The sequence below is a fragment of the Sinohyriopsis cumingii genome, chromosome 15 (genome assembly GCF_028554795.1).
Source record: "Sinohyriopsis cumingii isolate HCF-2022 chromosome 15, ASM2855479v2, whole genome shotgun sequence".
Classification (NCBI taxonomy): Eukaryota; Metazoa; Mollusca; class Bivalvia; order Unionida; family Unionidae; genus Sinohyriopsis; species Sinohyriopsis cumingii.
The window spans coordinates 77,732,657-77,745,601 of NC_142975.1; the positions used below are offsets into that span (position 1 = coordinate 77,732,657).

At 44.2% G+C, this 12,945-nt stretch overlaps 1 protein-coding gene across 1 annotated transcript in view; it reads left to right on the forward strand.

The window, feature by feature from the left end:
- The window catches only part of LOC149782123 (uncharacterized), a 42,092-nt gene that overhangs the window by 8,626 nt on the left and 20,521 nt on the right, over window positions 1-12,945 (forward strand). The gene's annotated exons all lie outside the window — the stretch shown is intronic.

Here is a 12,945-nt window from a genome sequence, read left to right on the forward strand (position 1 = left end):
ACTTCTGTCGAAGAAGGCGTGGACATCATCTTTTTAACCCAAGCTTTCATTTCTTCTCGTTGGGGTGTGGGGGACGGGGTCAACAAGGATCCTGCAATCTTACTCGAAATGGGAGCTGCTGACGGTGTTTGAAACACTTCGCGCATCTCTTCTTCCTCAGGTCTTTGTGGGGTAGCATCTCTGGTAACCCTTGGGGATGGTAGTGGTGGTGGTGGTGGTGGTAATGATGGTGCTGGACTTTTCATCAAGGTCTTAAAATCTTTTAGAGTGGGTAAAGCTGTTTCGTCTAAAGCTTTCTGGTGAAAGAGTTGCAGTCGTTGCAAGAGTTGACCATACTTTTGCGATTTTTCTGTTTCGGACAAATCTTGGCGATCCATCAAGGATTGCAATTCGTGTTGTAACTGGGACATCTCGCTCAAATTGGGATTGGGAGGTAAATGCGGGGTGCGTTGTTCTTGCCACCGATGGTATTCCATCCATCGTTTGTAAGGCACTAAAGCTAGTTTTCGTCCTTCCATGGGGTTGTCAGGGATGAATTCTGAGATCTTGGGACTTCCGAAGGCCTTTTTATCTTGCTCCCATCAGTCCTCCCAACATGGTTCCCAAGACTCCTTTTAGTATGGGGCCTAACAAGAGAGGTAAAATGCCTCCACGTTGGACCAACATCTTCTTTTTTTGACGAATGGGAATTTTCTTTTGAACCATTTTTCGAAGAACGTGACGATGTTTGCCTAAGCATTGTTTCTGGTGTTTGGACAAAGGGATCGTGCCTTTCAAAACGTTCAAACAACATTCGCACACGGTATCGATGACCTCTTTGGAAGCCGTTTGAATGAGTTTTTTTCGTAGGGGTGGAGAAGCTTTGGACAGGACAGATAACAGGTCCCCATGTTTAGCTAAACGTGGTGGCAGTCCTTTCCTTTTTTTTCCTTGGGGTTTTCTGGAGGGTGACATTTTTGCTTGTGGGTTCCGGGACATTCACCGAACAGACACTAACGTCGATGACTTAACGCACACCCTTTTATCTTTTTTTCTGGGACTATCGCTTTGTCATAAAGGTGACAATGTTTTTCCGAAAATCGCCAAGGAATCCTCCCCTTTGTTGACGCCTCTTTTTCTTGGAACAACTGTGTCTTTTTTTAGGGTAACGTCGATGCTTGGCTAAGCGCTTTGTCGGATGACGCGTCTGCCTTTGTCTCTTTCTTTTGTGGCTTCTTGGAGGTGACATCTTTTACAAGTTCACTGATACCCCCGACTTGGTCACAGGTCTTTTTATACTGGAACTCGTCGCCACTGATTGTCTTTACGTTTTATCAGTTTGAGGACAGGCATGACACGTCGTGCAGGGGTACGTAACGGACTAAATCGAGCCAGTTCTTGCTTGGACAAATCCAGTAAACTTTGTAACATGCCTGATCTTTCATGGACTTTGATTTTGGGAGAAGGTACTTTGTGAGCAGCAGCCACTGCCGCTAAATTGGAGGGTCCTGCCACTGGGGAAGTTCTTTTGGGGGTCATCAACGGAGAAGTTCTTGGTGTAATCAACGTCTCCAAGTACTCTTCAGTTCCTGGTGACATCAACGGAGAAGTGGACAAACGTGAGGCTGCCGGAGACGCTGTGGCAGGTCGTGGCTTGCGAGTGTAAGGTTGCGTCCTGGCCGAAGTGCCTCTCTTGCGACTAGTTTTCTTCTTCTGTGGACTTTTCTTTTTCTGGGGACTTTTTCTCTGTTTCTTTTTCTGGGGGCTTCTTTTCTTTTTCCGGGGTGATGGTGGTGGTGTCTGGTAAGAGGAGGGTCCTGCCACTGGAGAAGTTATTCTTCTTGGGGACTTGGTCTTTTTCTTTTTCTTCTTGGGGCTTCGTTGGACTTTTGTCTTGGGGATAACTTTGGGGGCATTAGGATCCCATCTTAAGAGTGAGCGAATGATGACCCCTCCTAGAGTACCGCTCCCTCCAGGTTTCAAAATGATTTGTTTTTTGGTTTGAGTGTCGATGCGGGGATCGGCCAGTTGGACCAAAGCGACTTTGTTTCGATCGAAAAAGCGTTTGGTTTGATGAGGAATCTGAATGATTCCTTGGAGTAATTGACGTGCCGTCACCGTGAACCATCGTAAGACTTCTTTGAGACTAGCTTCTAAGACACGGGCTCGTGTTTGTGGATCTTTTTCTCGGCTGATGCCATACAAGGCACGAATCAATTTGACGGGAAGATGCGACTGAAGGGACGTCATGTTCACACTGTGTGAGACAGACGAAAAAGGGTCTGAGGTTTTTATAGATTTTTTTCATGGGTGGAGTGAAATGAAGTCGAGGACGGAGACGTGTACAGGACAGGCCCTCCGTCTTGGCACCAGTGGTGAAACAAGTGGGTACGAAATCGCAAATCCTCGGGGGTCGTAGGTTTCAAATCGACGAGTAAATAGGCGTGTGGAGTTTGAGTGGCATCATCGTACGCCTGAGTCAGCCAAGGCGTTCCTAACTGTTTGGCTAAGACTTGCACTTGCGATTTATCTCGAGGGCTTTTAAACAAGACCACGTAATGCGCATTGAGACTGATGGTGCGATGGGCTTTACTTTGTTGAAACAAATTTTGGGTGATGTAAACGACACTGGCATTACGGTGATGCCCTTTGCGCGTGAACCACAATTTAATTTCTTCTTCGTCTTCTCCTAACATGTCGTCGAAAATGACCAAATGGGTTAGACGGGAGTCAGAGACGATGCCATCGTCTTCTTTAGGAATGCCTTCCACAAACACGATGGAATCGCCTTGACTTTCTCGCAAGAGGTTGTACGCCGATTGCCACTCTTTGTAACACCACACGATCCGTTGAGGGGGCCGATCGATCAAATGATGTTTATGTTCGATCAAACGTTTGACGAATTCGGTTTTGCCTGAACCGCTAGGTCCAGCAATGAGCATGTTAAAAGGATGGCGAAGATACAAAGCCTCCCAACTGGCACGATCTAAGTGTTCGTCGATGACTTTGACAGTAGAGGAAGAGGGAGCAGAGACAGCAGAGGTAGCCATGGTATGAGAAATGTCACTTGTGACACGAAAAAACAAACAAGACAAGAGTTTATATACTTTTTCAGAACACGTTTATTGAATGCTTCAAATATGAACACGAAAGACAAAAATACATACAACCCAAATAGTGATGTACAGGAATATAAAACACAGCAAAGCGATCAAAGTGGAATATAAACAAGTGTCTGTACAACATGTTTTGGTTAACCAAGATGTCCTAGGGACAGTGTGTAATGTTCTTACAGTCTCTACATGAGGTATTGTCACACAAGTGTCCTCCCGGAATGACCTTTCAGGCATGTCCATGACAGTCCTGTCCTGAAACGAGTGGTTGTTCTCGGTGACGGGTTCTTCTGGCACCGTCACTAACACGGGTTGAAAAGTAACTTTTTTCCTTGAACAACTCTTGTGCATACTGGGCCACTTCTTGGGTCCAAGCCTCAAAACCCCCCTTTTTCCAATCACGAACATCTGTCCAATGGGGATGTAAGTCACAAGCTACACACACATCGTCATACACGTCTTGGGTAGCTAAAAGTTGACGAATCTTTTTTTCCTGTTGAGGTCGAGAAGTATCCAGATGAAAACGCAAGGCTTTGAGCAAAAGGAGTTTTTCGTGACCATTTAAGGCCATGGAGGTGGTAAGTACTGATCGTAAAGAGTCCACAAGGAATCGGCTGGTAAACGAAATCCCAGAAAACAAGTCACTAAGACACACACCACTTGTCGTCCCAAATTGAATGGATATAGTTCTTGTAATAATTGATGGTAATGATCCACGGTTTGAATATGGTCATTGAGTTCCTTCCACGGAATCTGTTGAATGATATGTGACATAATCCGTGGCATGGCAACTTGATTTTATAGTGTCTTTGTTTCGGAAGCAATAAAGGTAATTTCTAACCAAACACGTTCGTTCTCCAGTAGGGAATTTAAATGTTACATACTGTAACTGAAACGCCAGAGTTTGTCTAGATGTTTCGTCTTTTTCTAAGCAGATTCCATGTAACAAATGTTGGTAATCCTTTAACTCGTCTTCCTCAATACGTTGCAGTAAGTGAATCTCCAAGTAACCAAAATTACGAACGTCTAGCCCATCATCATCATTCATATACTGAAAGTATTCAACAAGGTCTGACCAGTGAAAAAATTTCTGACGAATCAGTCCTCTTATACCATTCAGGTACCAGTGGTTAAAGATCTGGTGACGTAACGGATGCAATTGTTCTTTACGTTTCACTTGTATTTTCACCAACTCTCGATAAATCCTTTCTCTCAACTCCTCAGGCAAGCCCAAAATGTACTCTTGTAAAGTATCCATAAGTATATACACTGTTTTTGGAATCGCTGGGTGGTAGCCAATAGCCTCGTTTAACTTTGTGCCTAATGTAATATCCACTCATAATCAGTCTTCTTGTACTTTGGAACAGAGCATAATTTAAAAACGGATGAATCACTTTGAGTTTGCGTTTCACTTGTATTTTGATCAGTTCTCGGTAAATGCGTTCTCTCAACTCCACAGGCAAAGCACGAATGTTCTCTAGCAAAGTATCCATGAATAGGTCATACTAAATCCTCTTTGGTCTGACACAAGAAATGTACTCTTTGCACAAACATGGTTTCACTTCAGTGTCGAATTTAAATCGTTGAGTCACTAATCTACACATTACAATTCGTTCAGAAGTTTCCTCTTTCACCAAGTTGACATTGTGTTCAAGATGTTGGTAATTCGTTAACTCTTCCTCTGGAATTCGATGCAGTACGTTTACAATGATGTAACTACAATCGTCCATACCAAACCAATCCTTTTTAAAACTAGAGGATCGTTGATCAATGTCTGTCCGATGGAACACTTTCAATTGAATCAATCCTTGTATAGCCTTCAGGTACCAGTGGTTCAAACACCGGTGACGTAACGGATGCAATTGTTCTTTACGTTTCACTTGTATTTTGACCAGCTCTCGGTAAATGTGTTCTCTCAACTCCACAGGCAAAGCACGAATGTTCTCTTGTAAAGTATCCATGAACAAATTATTATGGTAAGAAGTTACTTCAATGTCTCGGTCCCACTAAGGGTAAGTAATGACAATTCGGTGACCATCGAGCATGTTCAACGTAGGCCGAATCTTGCGGTTCCCAGTGGTGAAGTGACACACCGCAACTGAAGCACTTGACTTTATCTCCTTCGCCCAAGTAGAAAAATCCGGCTCTGGCTAATTCTTCGGGGGTCGGTCCTCCCAGATACTTTGGCCATTTTCCTTTGAACGATTGAAGACGATTTTCAAAGTCGCAGTATTCCGACAAACGCACAGGAAACGAATATTCGTCTTTCACAGGTTCGTTTCGATGAGGGTTGGGTGACATGAACAGGAGTTTGCTCAGGGCTGGATGACATCCGTAGGGGGGTAGACGTGAAGGTGAACATTCCCCTTTAAAACGAAACCCAGTAAAATGTCCAAGAGGACGAGCAGCATCGCTTTCGCACCCCACAGGTTTGACACGCACAGCATCACTTTCCATGATAGGGGTAGGGGCACTAAAGTTCCCATGATGCTTTACGGCATCGCTCAGGTCACAACGTACAGCATCGGTCCCATCGCAAGGCTCACAATCGCACTCGTCTGCAAACTCCGTTACGCAATTACAATGGTAACCACATGGACAATCGCAGTTTCCTTCCGGACATTTTCCGTCGCAATGTCTGGGTCTTATCCATCCAGTATTAGTCACACTAGAGAAAGATACAGCTTTTTTACAATCCCCAAACTGGAACGATGTCTCTTTCAAAGTATTCATCTTGTTCGCTCGGTCTTGGTAGTCACAATGAACTATCGATCTTGACCATAGCCCCTTTTTTATACTAGTCGCAATGCAGTCTCCAGCTTGTACATCTTTCCTTTTTTACGTTTTTTATGTCCTGTTTCGGAAGGTACCGTCTCTAAGGTACCGTCAACATTGTACCGTAGTGTGATGGGTGGAAAGGCCATAGAAAGGTAAGGGCAGTGCGGAGACCATCGAGTATGTTCCAGAATAGCTGAATCTTTATAGATACATAGATCCATTCGTAACTTCAGTCCGCAAGCGAAACACTGTACCTCGTATCCCAATCCTGACTCAGGTCCCAAGTAGACAAATCCTGTTCTAGCTAAAACATGCGAAGAAGGTAATCCTTCCCTATCCGTAGGCCATTTCTGAAACGTGTCCAATCGACGGGCACAATCACAATAGTCAGGTAAGAAGACTGGAAAATGGTAGGGTTTGAACTTGGAGTTCTCATCGGGTTTCTCACTCGATTCTTGCTGTGGCGAAGTCATCTTTCTCGTAACTATCCTCTTACAACCAATGTTTTATACCAACGTGTCCATACGGTAAGGTGAAATGATTGGGAAGTCGCACTCGCTTCTGGTATACAATTTGATAGACTTTTTCCAAGGGTCGACTGACGATGTGGTGAGTGGGTAAACGTACAATCTTGTTCGGTTGATAGGTGGTCACTTTAAAGTTTCCATCCTCTCCCGATTGCAAGGCTTCTTTCAATACCCCAAAGTTGACCACTCGACTGGTACGATAATTCAGAGTCAGTCCTTTCACTTTGCACGTCGTGTGCACTTCTCCTTGTTTGTCCCGGTATTCGTAGCCGTAATTTTTGGGACCGCCACTGACGAAACTTAGAATCTTGTCGTCGGGATGCTCGTCTGTCCAGGCTCCTAAACGGTCTCCTTCGATGTTAGGGTGATGTTGAATCGGGTGATGGATGTAAATGCAGCTGTCCGTGTCAAAGTACAGGACGCGTTCCCCTAACAGTTCTAAAGCTTCGTACAATTTTAAGCGAGCATGAGCTGTCACGTAAGCCGCAATGATGACATTTCCAAAAGGGTCGTCTTGCACAAAGTCCAGATCTTCTTCGTAATTAACCAAGATCAAATTCTCTCGAACGACGTCCACGTGTTTCATGTATTTGGTTTTGTCGTGAATCATCTGGAAGTAGCGGGAAGGTTCTGTCAAATATTCCGTCTTGGGTAAACACGGTCGTTGTGCCATTTTACCCCACAAGCAATTTAACATCACTTTGGCAAACGATCGCCTGCCTTCGTTTTTCTCGATGTGGTCTAAAGAGATGCCTTCTTGTTCGTAGTATTTCTCTTTGAATTGTATTTGGTCTTCGGGAGTGTGACACCAGGAAGGATAGCCGCTGGCTTCTTGCTTCAGTTTCAAAAAGGCATCCACGTAGTCGGCGAAAATGCCTTTCTGAGTAGGGTCACCCTTGTGGTATTGTTGTGTCTTGGGAAAGTGGCAAATTTCGTACACTTCTAACAGTTGGTATCCCATGTCCAGAGCTTTGAACAATTCTACGCTGACCCAGGTTCCCGTCAAGGCCCGTTCTTCCTGGGTGTGCTGACAAGGTTGGTCTTGGTTGCACGTTTCGGCACAAGTACGGCACAATGGAAACATCAGTTTGCCTTGACAATGGTGAGGTAAGACGGGATGGTATAGGTTCGTGGGAGGCAAAACTTTGCACTTGATCAAGCCTTCGTATTGTCGAATGTTTTTCAGGTCGATGTGTTCCGTGAACAATTGTGGGTGCCCTACAGGAAAGCGACAATATTTGCACACGTAGGGATACAGCGAACACACGTCCAAGTATTTGATTTCTTCTCCTTTCTTTTCGTCGGCTTGGTACAGCAAACAGGTGGCATTGGTCCTTCCTCCGTACAAACTATCCCTCGGGTTCAGCGGGTCCATGAACTGGTAACTTTCCACGAGGCGTTTAAACTCGGGATCGGTTTTCAAACGGTGATCGTACTCGTGTTCCCACATTTCCACCACTTGGTATCCTTGCTGTTCTAACTTTAGACGTCGCTGACAAGTGTCCTGGTACAAGTCTTCCATGGTTCGTTGCAAAAACTGATTTTTAGTGCCACGGTCAGGGTAACAGACGGGACATCCGTGAAATAAGCAACCGTTAAACTCGTACACGATCTTGGGGTTTTCTAAGTCCCAACCATCGACCGAATACGTTCCGATGGTCTTTTCGCCTCCTCCGTTGCGGGCATGCTGAATCCATTTGTCTTCCTTGTCGCACAAGTAATGTAACCAACGTAGGGCTTTGACCGAGTATTGACGCTTGACATAGTGGGTCGTTTGAGGACTGATGACAGCCACGGTGTTTTCAGGCATGAATCGTTGGCGGTACACTAAGGAACACGCTTTGGCAATGGTGCAAGCTTCTTTCAAAGGATCGACCCCTCCGTGTTCCATGAACAGTTCTCGAAATTTTCCACAGCAACGCCGTAAAATGTCCACGTCGGAACGACAATACTTTAGCATTTCTTCCTGAAAGTCGAAAGGGTCCGAGGCGTGAATCTGGTACCAAGCGTAGAAAGCTTCTCGTTGTTCGGTACGCATGTTGTCGGGGTCGTAATAGTGAACCTCTGGTAAATGGGGTAGAACGGCATGTTGATTGGCTTCCGTATTGAAAAAGTGTGGAAAGTACCCTTTAGCCATTTCTGTCATTCCAAACGTTTTAGGCATTCGACTCAAAGGCATGGCCAAGTAACTCATCGAATCTTTAAACTGCACTTGTCCCACTTGCATGAAAATGATTTTGGCTCCGTTCAAAGTGACTTTAGGACGTTCGGTGCCTTGTTCCGTATAGTATCTGAGAAGAAACTGTCCATCGTATCCGGAGAAATTGTGAGCCATCACCGTGGCATGACGATGACAATCTCCGTAACGTTCGATGTCCTCTTGGCTCCACGTCTTGTCGACGGGGTCTAAGACCCATTGGGCAAAATCGGCTAACGTGTTAGGTCCCCGAAAGATTTTTTCACGCCCTCCGGGAATCTTGCTGCAGTGAGGGCAATGACTGAAGATAGGTTCTTGAATGCACTTCTCGCACGCTCGATGAGCCACGCAGAAATTAGGAATGTGAATGCCGGTCTCTTGCATGCATTCGAAATCGAAAAAGATGAAATTGCCTTTCTTCTTGTGACCGTCCTCTTTCTCTGGTGGGGGTTGGTATTTTTGCACGTAACATTGGTGTTCCAAGTCCACGATGTGGTGACAAATGTGACATTTTTTCTTTCCTCGACATACGTGTGCCTTGGCAGCATTGGTACATATGACTTGTTCACACGTAGGGCACAATCTCAGCAGTTGACAAGCGCATTTCTTCTGTGAACCTTGCGTCTTCAAATGTTGTTGGTAACAGGTAGGGCTGACAAACGTGCGCAGACAAGTTGAACAAGGCACTGGTTCTTCGCTCAGACAGGGTGAAGAGGCCAAACATCCTGAGCATTTCGATCCACAATGCTTGTGTTGCTCTCGATTATTATAACCATGGTCACATTTCTCACAATAATAAACATATCCCAGGAATCCAGTGATACTGGTAATGGTATCGAAATGTTCATCGTGATAATAGACATGAATGTATTTTCCATCCTTAAAATCTTGGCCTCGAAACAACAGAGGTCCGCGCACTTCTTGAGGGTGCACTTTCAAGGTGTATCGTGGAGCTAGGGTATCTTGCAATTTTTGCATCTCAGGAATGCCACAGGGTGTGTCTTTGGACAGTCCGGCTTGTTGTAACAGGAGTTCTGCTTCATTTCGTTGTTTGGCTCGATCGGATCGTTGAATAGTTTTCCAGGTTCTTTTCCATTCTACCGTGTCGTTCTTGTTGGCATAGGTTCGTCCCACCACGATGGCACGAGCTAAACACATCTGGTCATGAGGGTTGTTAATTCGGACGAGACTCGTTTTGGTGTTGCGAAGGTCGTCCACCAATAACATCTTTTTGCGTCCTGTCCCTTGAGGAGGAGAGACGTGGGTCATGTCCAGTGTGGCTTTACCATCGGTGATGTCAAACTGATCATTAGATTGTTGTACGTGTTGAATCTTGTCCATGACTTTGGAAGCAGTCAATTCTGCAGGGGTGCTAAACTCGATCCAAACAGGGGATTTCAAACCGTCGTGTTGTATGGAAAGTCTCAAGCGATCGTCTTCTTTGGGTTGACATTGTCGCTTGAGTGCAGTAAGCAAAGAATCCCACACCTCGGTGATGAACACTTCTGCTTTCTCTAACGGCACTTCAGCCTTGAAATCTTTAAACTTCACCGTGTATTTGTAAGCCGTGGTTCTAAATTTTCTAGAGGAGCGCTTTTCCGTCTCTCGAATGGAATAGTACTTTTCAGGGTTGACTAAGGGTGGTGAACTTGGTTTAGAGGGTTCGGATTCTGGTTCACTCATGTCCTCTTCAAAATCACTGGCATGAATTTGTGCCAAGATCTCAGCCCTGGTACGAGGCGATAGATCACGTTTCTGCCTCTTACTTTCTTCTTCTTTCTTCTCGAATGAATGGGATCGTTTCATCTTGAAAGCAAAAAGTCAAATGACTTAAGTTCAAACACCATAAACTACTTTATAGTCATAGCAGACCAGCGTATATAAAAGGGTGTGTGTCTTGTCCTTTCACTATTCATTTCACTCTCGAGCCGAGCACAACGATGGAAGAGACTGACCAGATGGAACGTTTCGTCAGAGCTTTGCGAGGGGTCATTAGAAAATTCTCTTCAGACCAGCCTACGGACTACTCTCCTTCCTTTCGAGATAAAAGTCAAGATACTTGCTATATCTGTCAGAAGAAAGGGCATTGGTCTTCAGAGTGTCCAGACCGTCAAAAAAGAAAAAAAGGGGTTAGAAGAGACAAAAGTCAAGATACCTGTTATCATTGTCAAGAAAAAGGACATTGGTCTCCAGATTGCCCAAAAAAGAAACAAGAGGAGTCAGAAGAAAAGAGGGATTCTTCAGAAGAAGAGAGGGATTCTTCTGAGGAAGAGAGGGATTCTTCTGAGGAAGAAAGAAGACAGGTGAAGAAAAAGAAACAGGAGAAAAAAAGAAGAAGGGAAGAAAGCGAGGAGGAAGAAGAAGAGGAAAAGAGTGTGACGGTGAAGAAATTCAAAAAACAGAGAGACTAAACAAGGAGACAGAAGAAATCAATGAACTTTTTATTAAAGTGTTGTGTTGTGAATTGTGAATTGGATTGTAAAAAATGGAGAAAAGAATAAATGAATGATATAAGGTAAGAGTCTTTGAGTTTTGATTTTAAAATAAGAAGCTACACTCACGCACTCATACACAGACACGTACTTTTTTTGAGTTATTGGCAAATTGAAATTGTATTTCTTTTCGAGAAATGTGGGTGGCCCTGAAAAGGGCCTTTTTCTTTATGGTGCAGGGGTGAGTTTAAGCAATCAATTTTAACTGCCTTAAGCCTTTGCCACGGCCAAGGCCTACTTCTGGACTGCGTAATGATGATAATGATTGAGTTGAAATCACTAAGGGTGGTACGGTAGGCTTAGTCACAGGGTTGACATGTTTGGCTCGGGAAGGTCGTATTCTCTTCGGTCGTGATAAAGAAGTCTGATACATTTGTTTCAGACTTCTTAACTCCGCTAAAATGTCCAACAGTACCGTGACCGTTTGATTTTCACCCTCTTGTTTCTTTGCTGCTACTTCTTCTTGCTGTTGTTGCTGTTGTTTTTTTCTTACCTCTTCTTCTTGTTGCTGTAGGAGAAAAGTCTGTTCCGCTTCCTTTTGTCGTTGTATAAATTTCTCCAATTCTTCTTTCTGTCTCTGTCTAAAATTCTCCACTTGCGGTAATGAAGAAAGTAACGAAGGTTCCGGAACAAATTCTTGCGAGGAGAGAAAATCCACAAAATCCCAATTCACCTCTTCTGAAAGTAAGTCCGGGTTCCCTTGGGCAGTCTCCCCTGCTGGTGCACCCCACTGGATCGTTTTCTGAGTTTCCGTCATGTTGAATCACTGTCGCATAGATTGACTGCACACAAGCGCTAGCGAATCTATATTGACTACGTGACGTCACAGACTGCTCTCTTCGGATTGGATGCGAGCTGACTGAATTCTGTAACGCGTGTTCGGATTGGTAAATGAACTCAATCCGTTTCAATCCTTTCCGCCCCTATAAATAAGCGCCGTTCACTGCATTGATTCACCTATTCTAAGAGCCTCAACATGTGGACAGACGTTGAATCTTCAACCCTTGTGTCAACGATGATGTTCAGGACGGACATGCTCATGTATGTCCGATCCAAGTGGACCGTTGTCAACAGGACCGACACGAGCCTATGGATACGTAGAATTTACGTGGAGAGGCAAGGATGCCTGAAAAGAGTTTTAGTTTATGGACCTACCATTCGACGAAGCCTAAGAAGAAGAAGAAGATGTTGCAGATGCCCTTTATGTTAAGAGCATATTAACATAAACCCAAAGGCCCTTTTCAGGGCCAGCCATATTTCTCGAAAAGAGATAGCCTTTCAATTGCCTACCCTTTTTTAAAAAAATTTTTAAAAAAATCCCATGTTAAATTCCCCTTGTCCGTAGAGTGACCCACGATTTATTGCCATGTTAAATTCCCCTTGTCGGTAGATTGACCCACGATTTTTCTCCATGTTAAATTTCCATTGTCGCTAGATTGACCCACGATTTTTCTCCATGTTAAATTTCCATTGTCGCTAGATTGACCCAGGGGTGTTTTTAATGCTAATTCCCATTGTCGCTAGGGTGCCCCTATTCACTACTTATGTGCATTGGTGTGGGATAAGAAAATCCAAACCCTTAGGTCATAATTTGTTTTCAGAAACGAGGCTCCTGTGTCCCTCAAATGGATTGTTTCTCCCTTTTACTTACAAGAAAATAAAAGACATTTAAATTTTTTTTTAAAGAAAAAGATGATGTACGATCGGTTTAGCTGTGGAAATGCAGACTGTTTTCTGATATAAAGAATATAAATCTTTCTTTCTGGTACCAACTTTTGCCAAATCCCGAAATGGTTGTTAAAGCCAGACCCTGAACACATCCTATTCTTGTACTCGGAAAATTTATCTTATGTGCGACT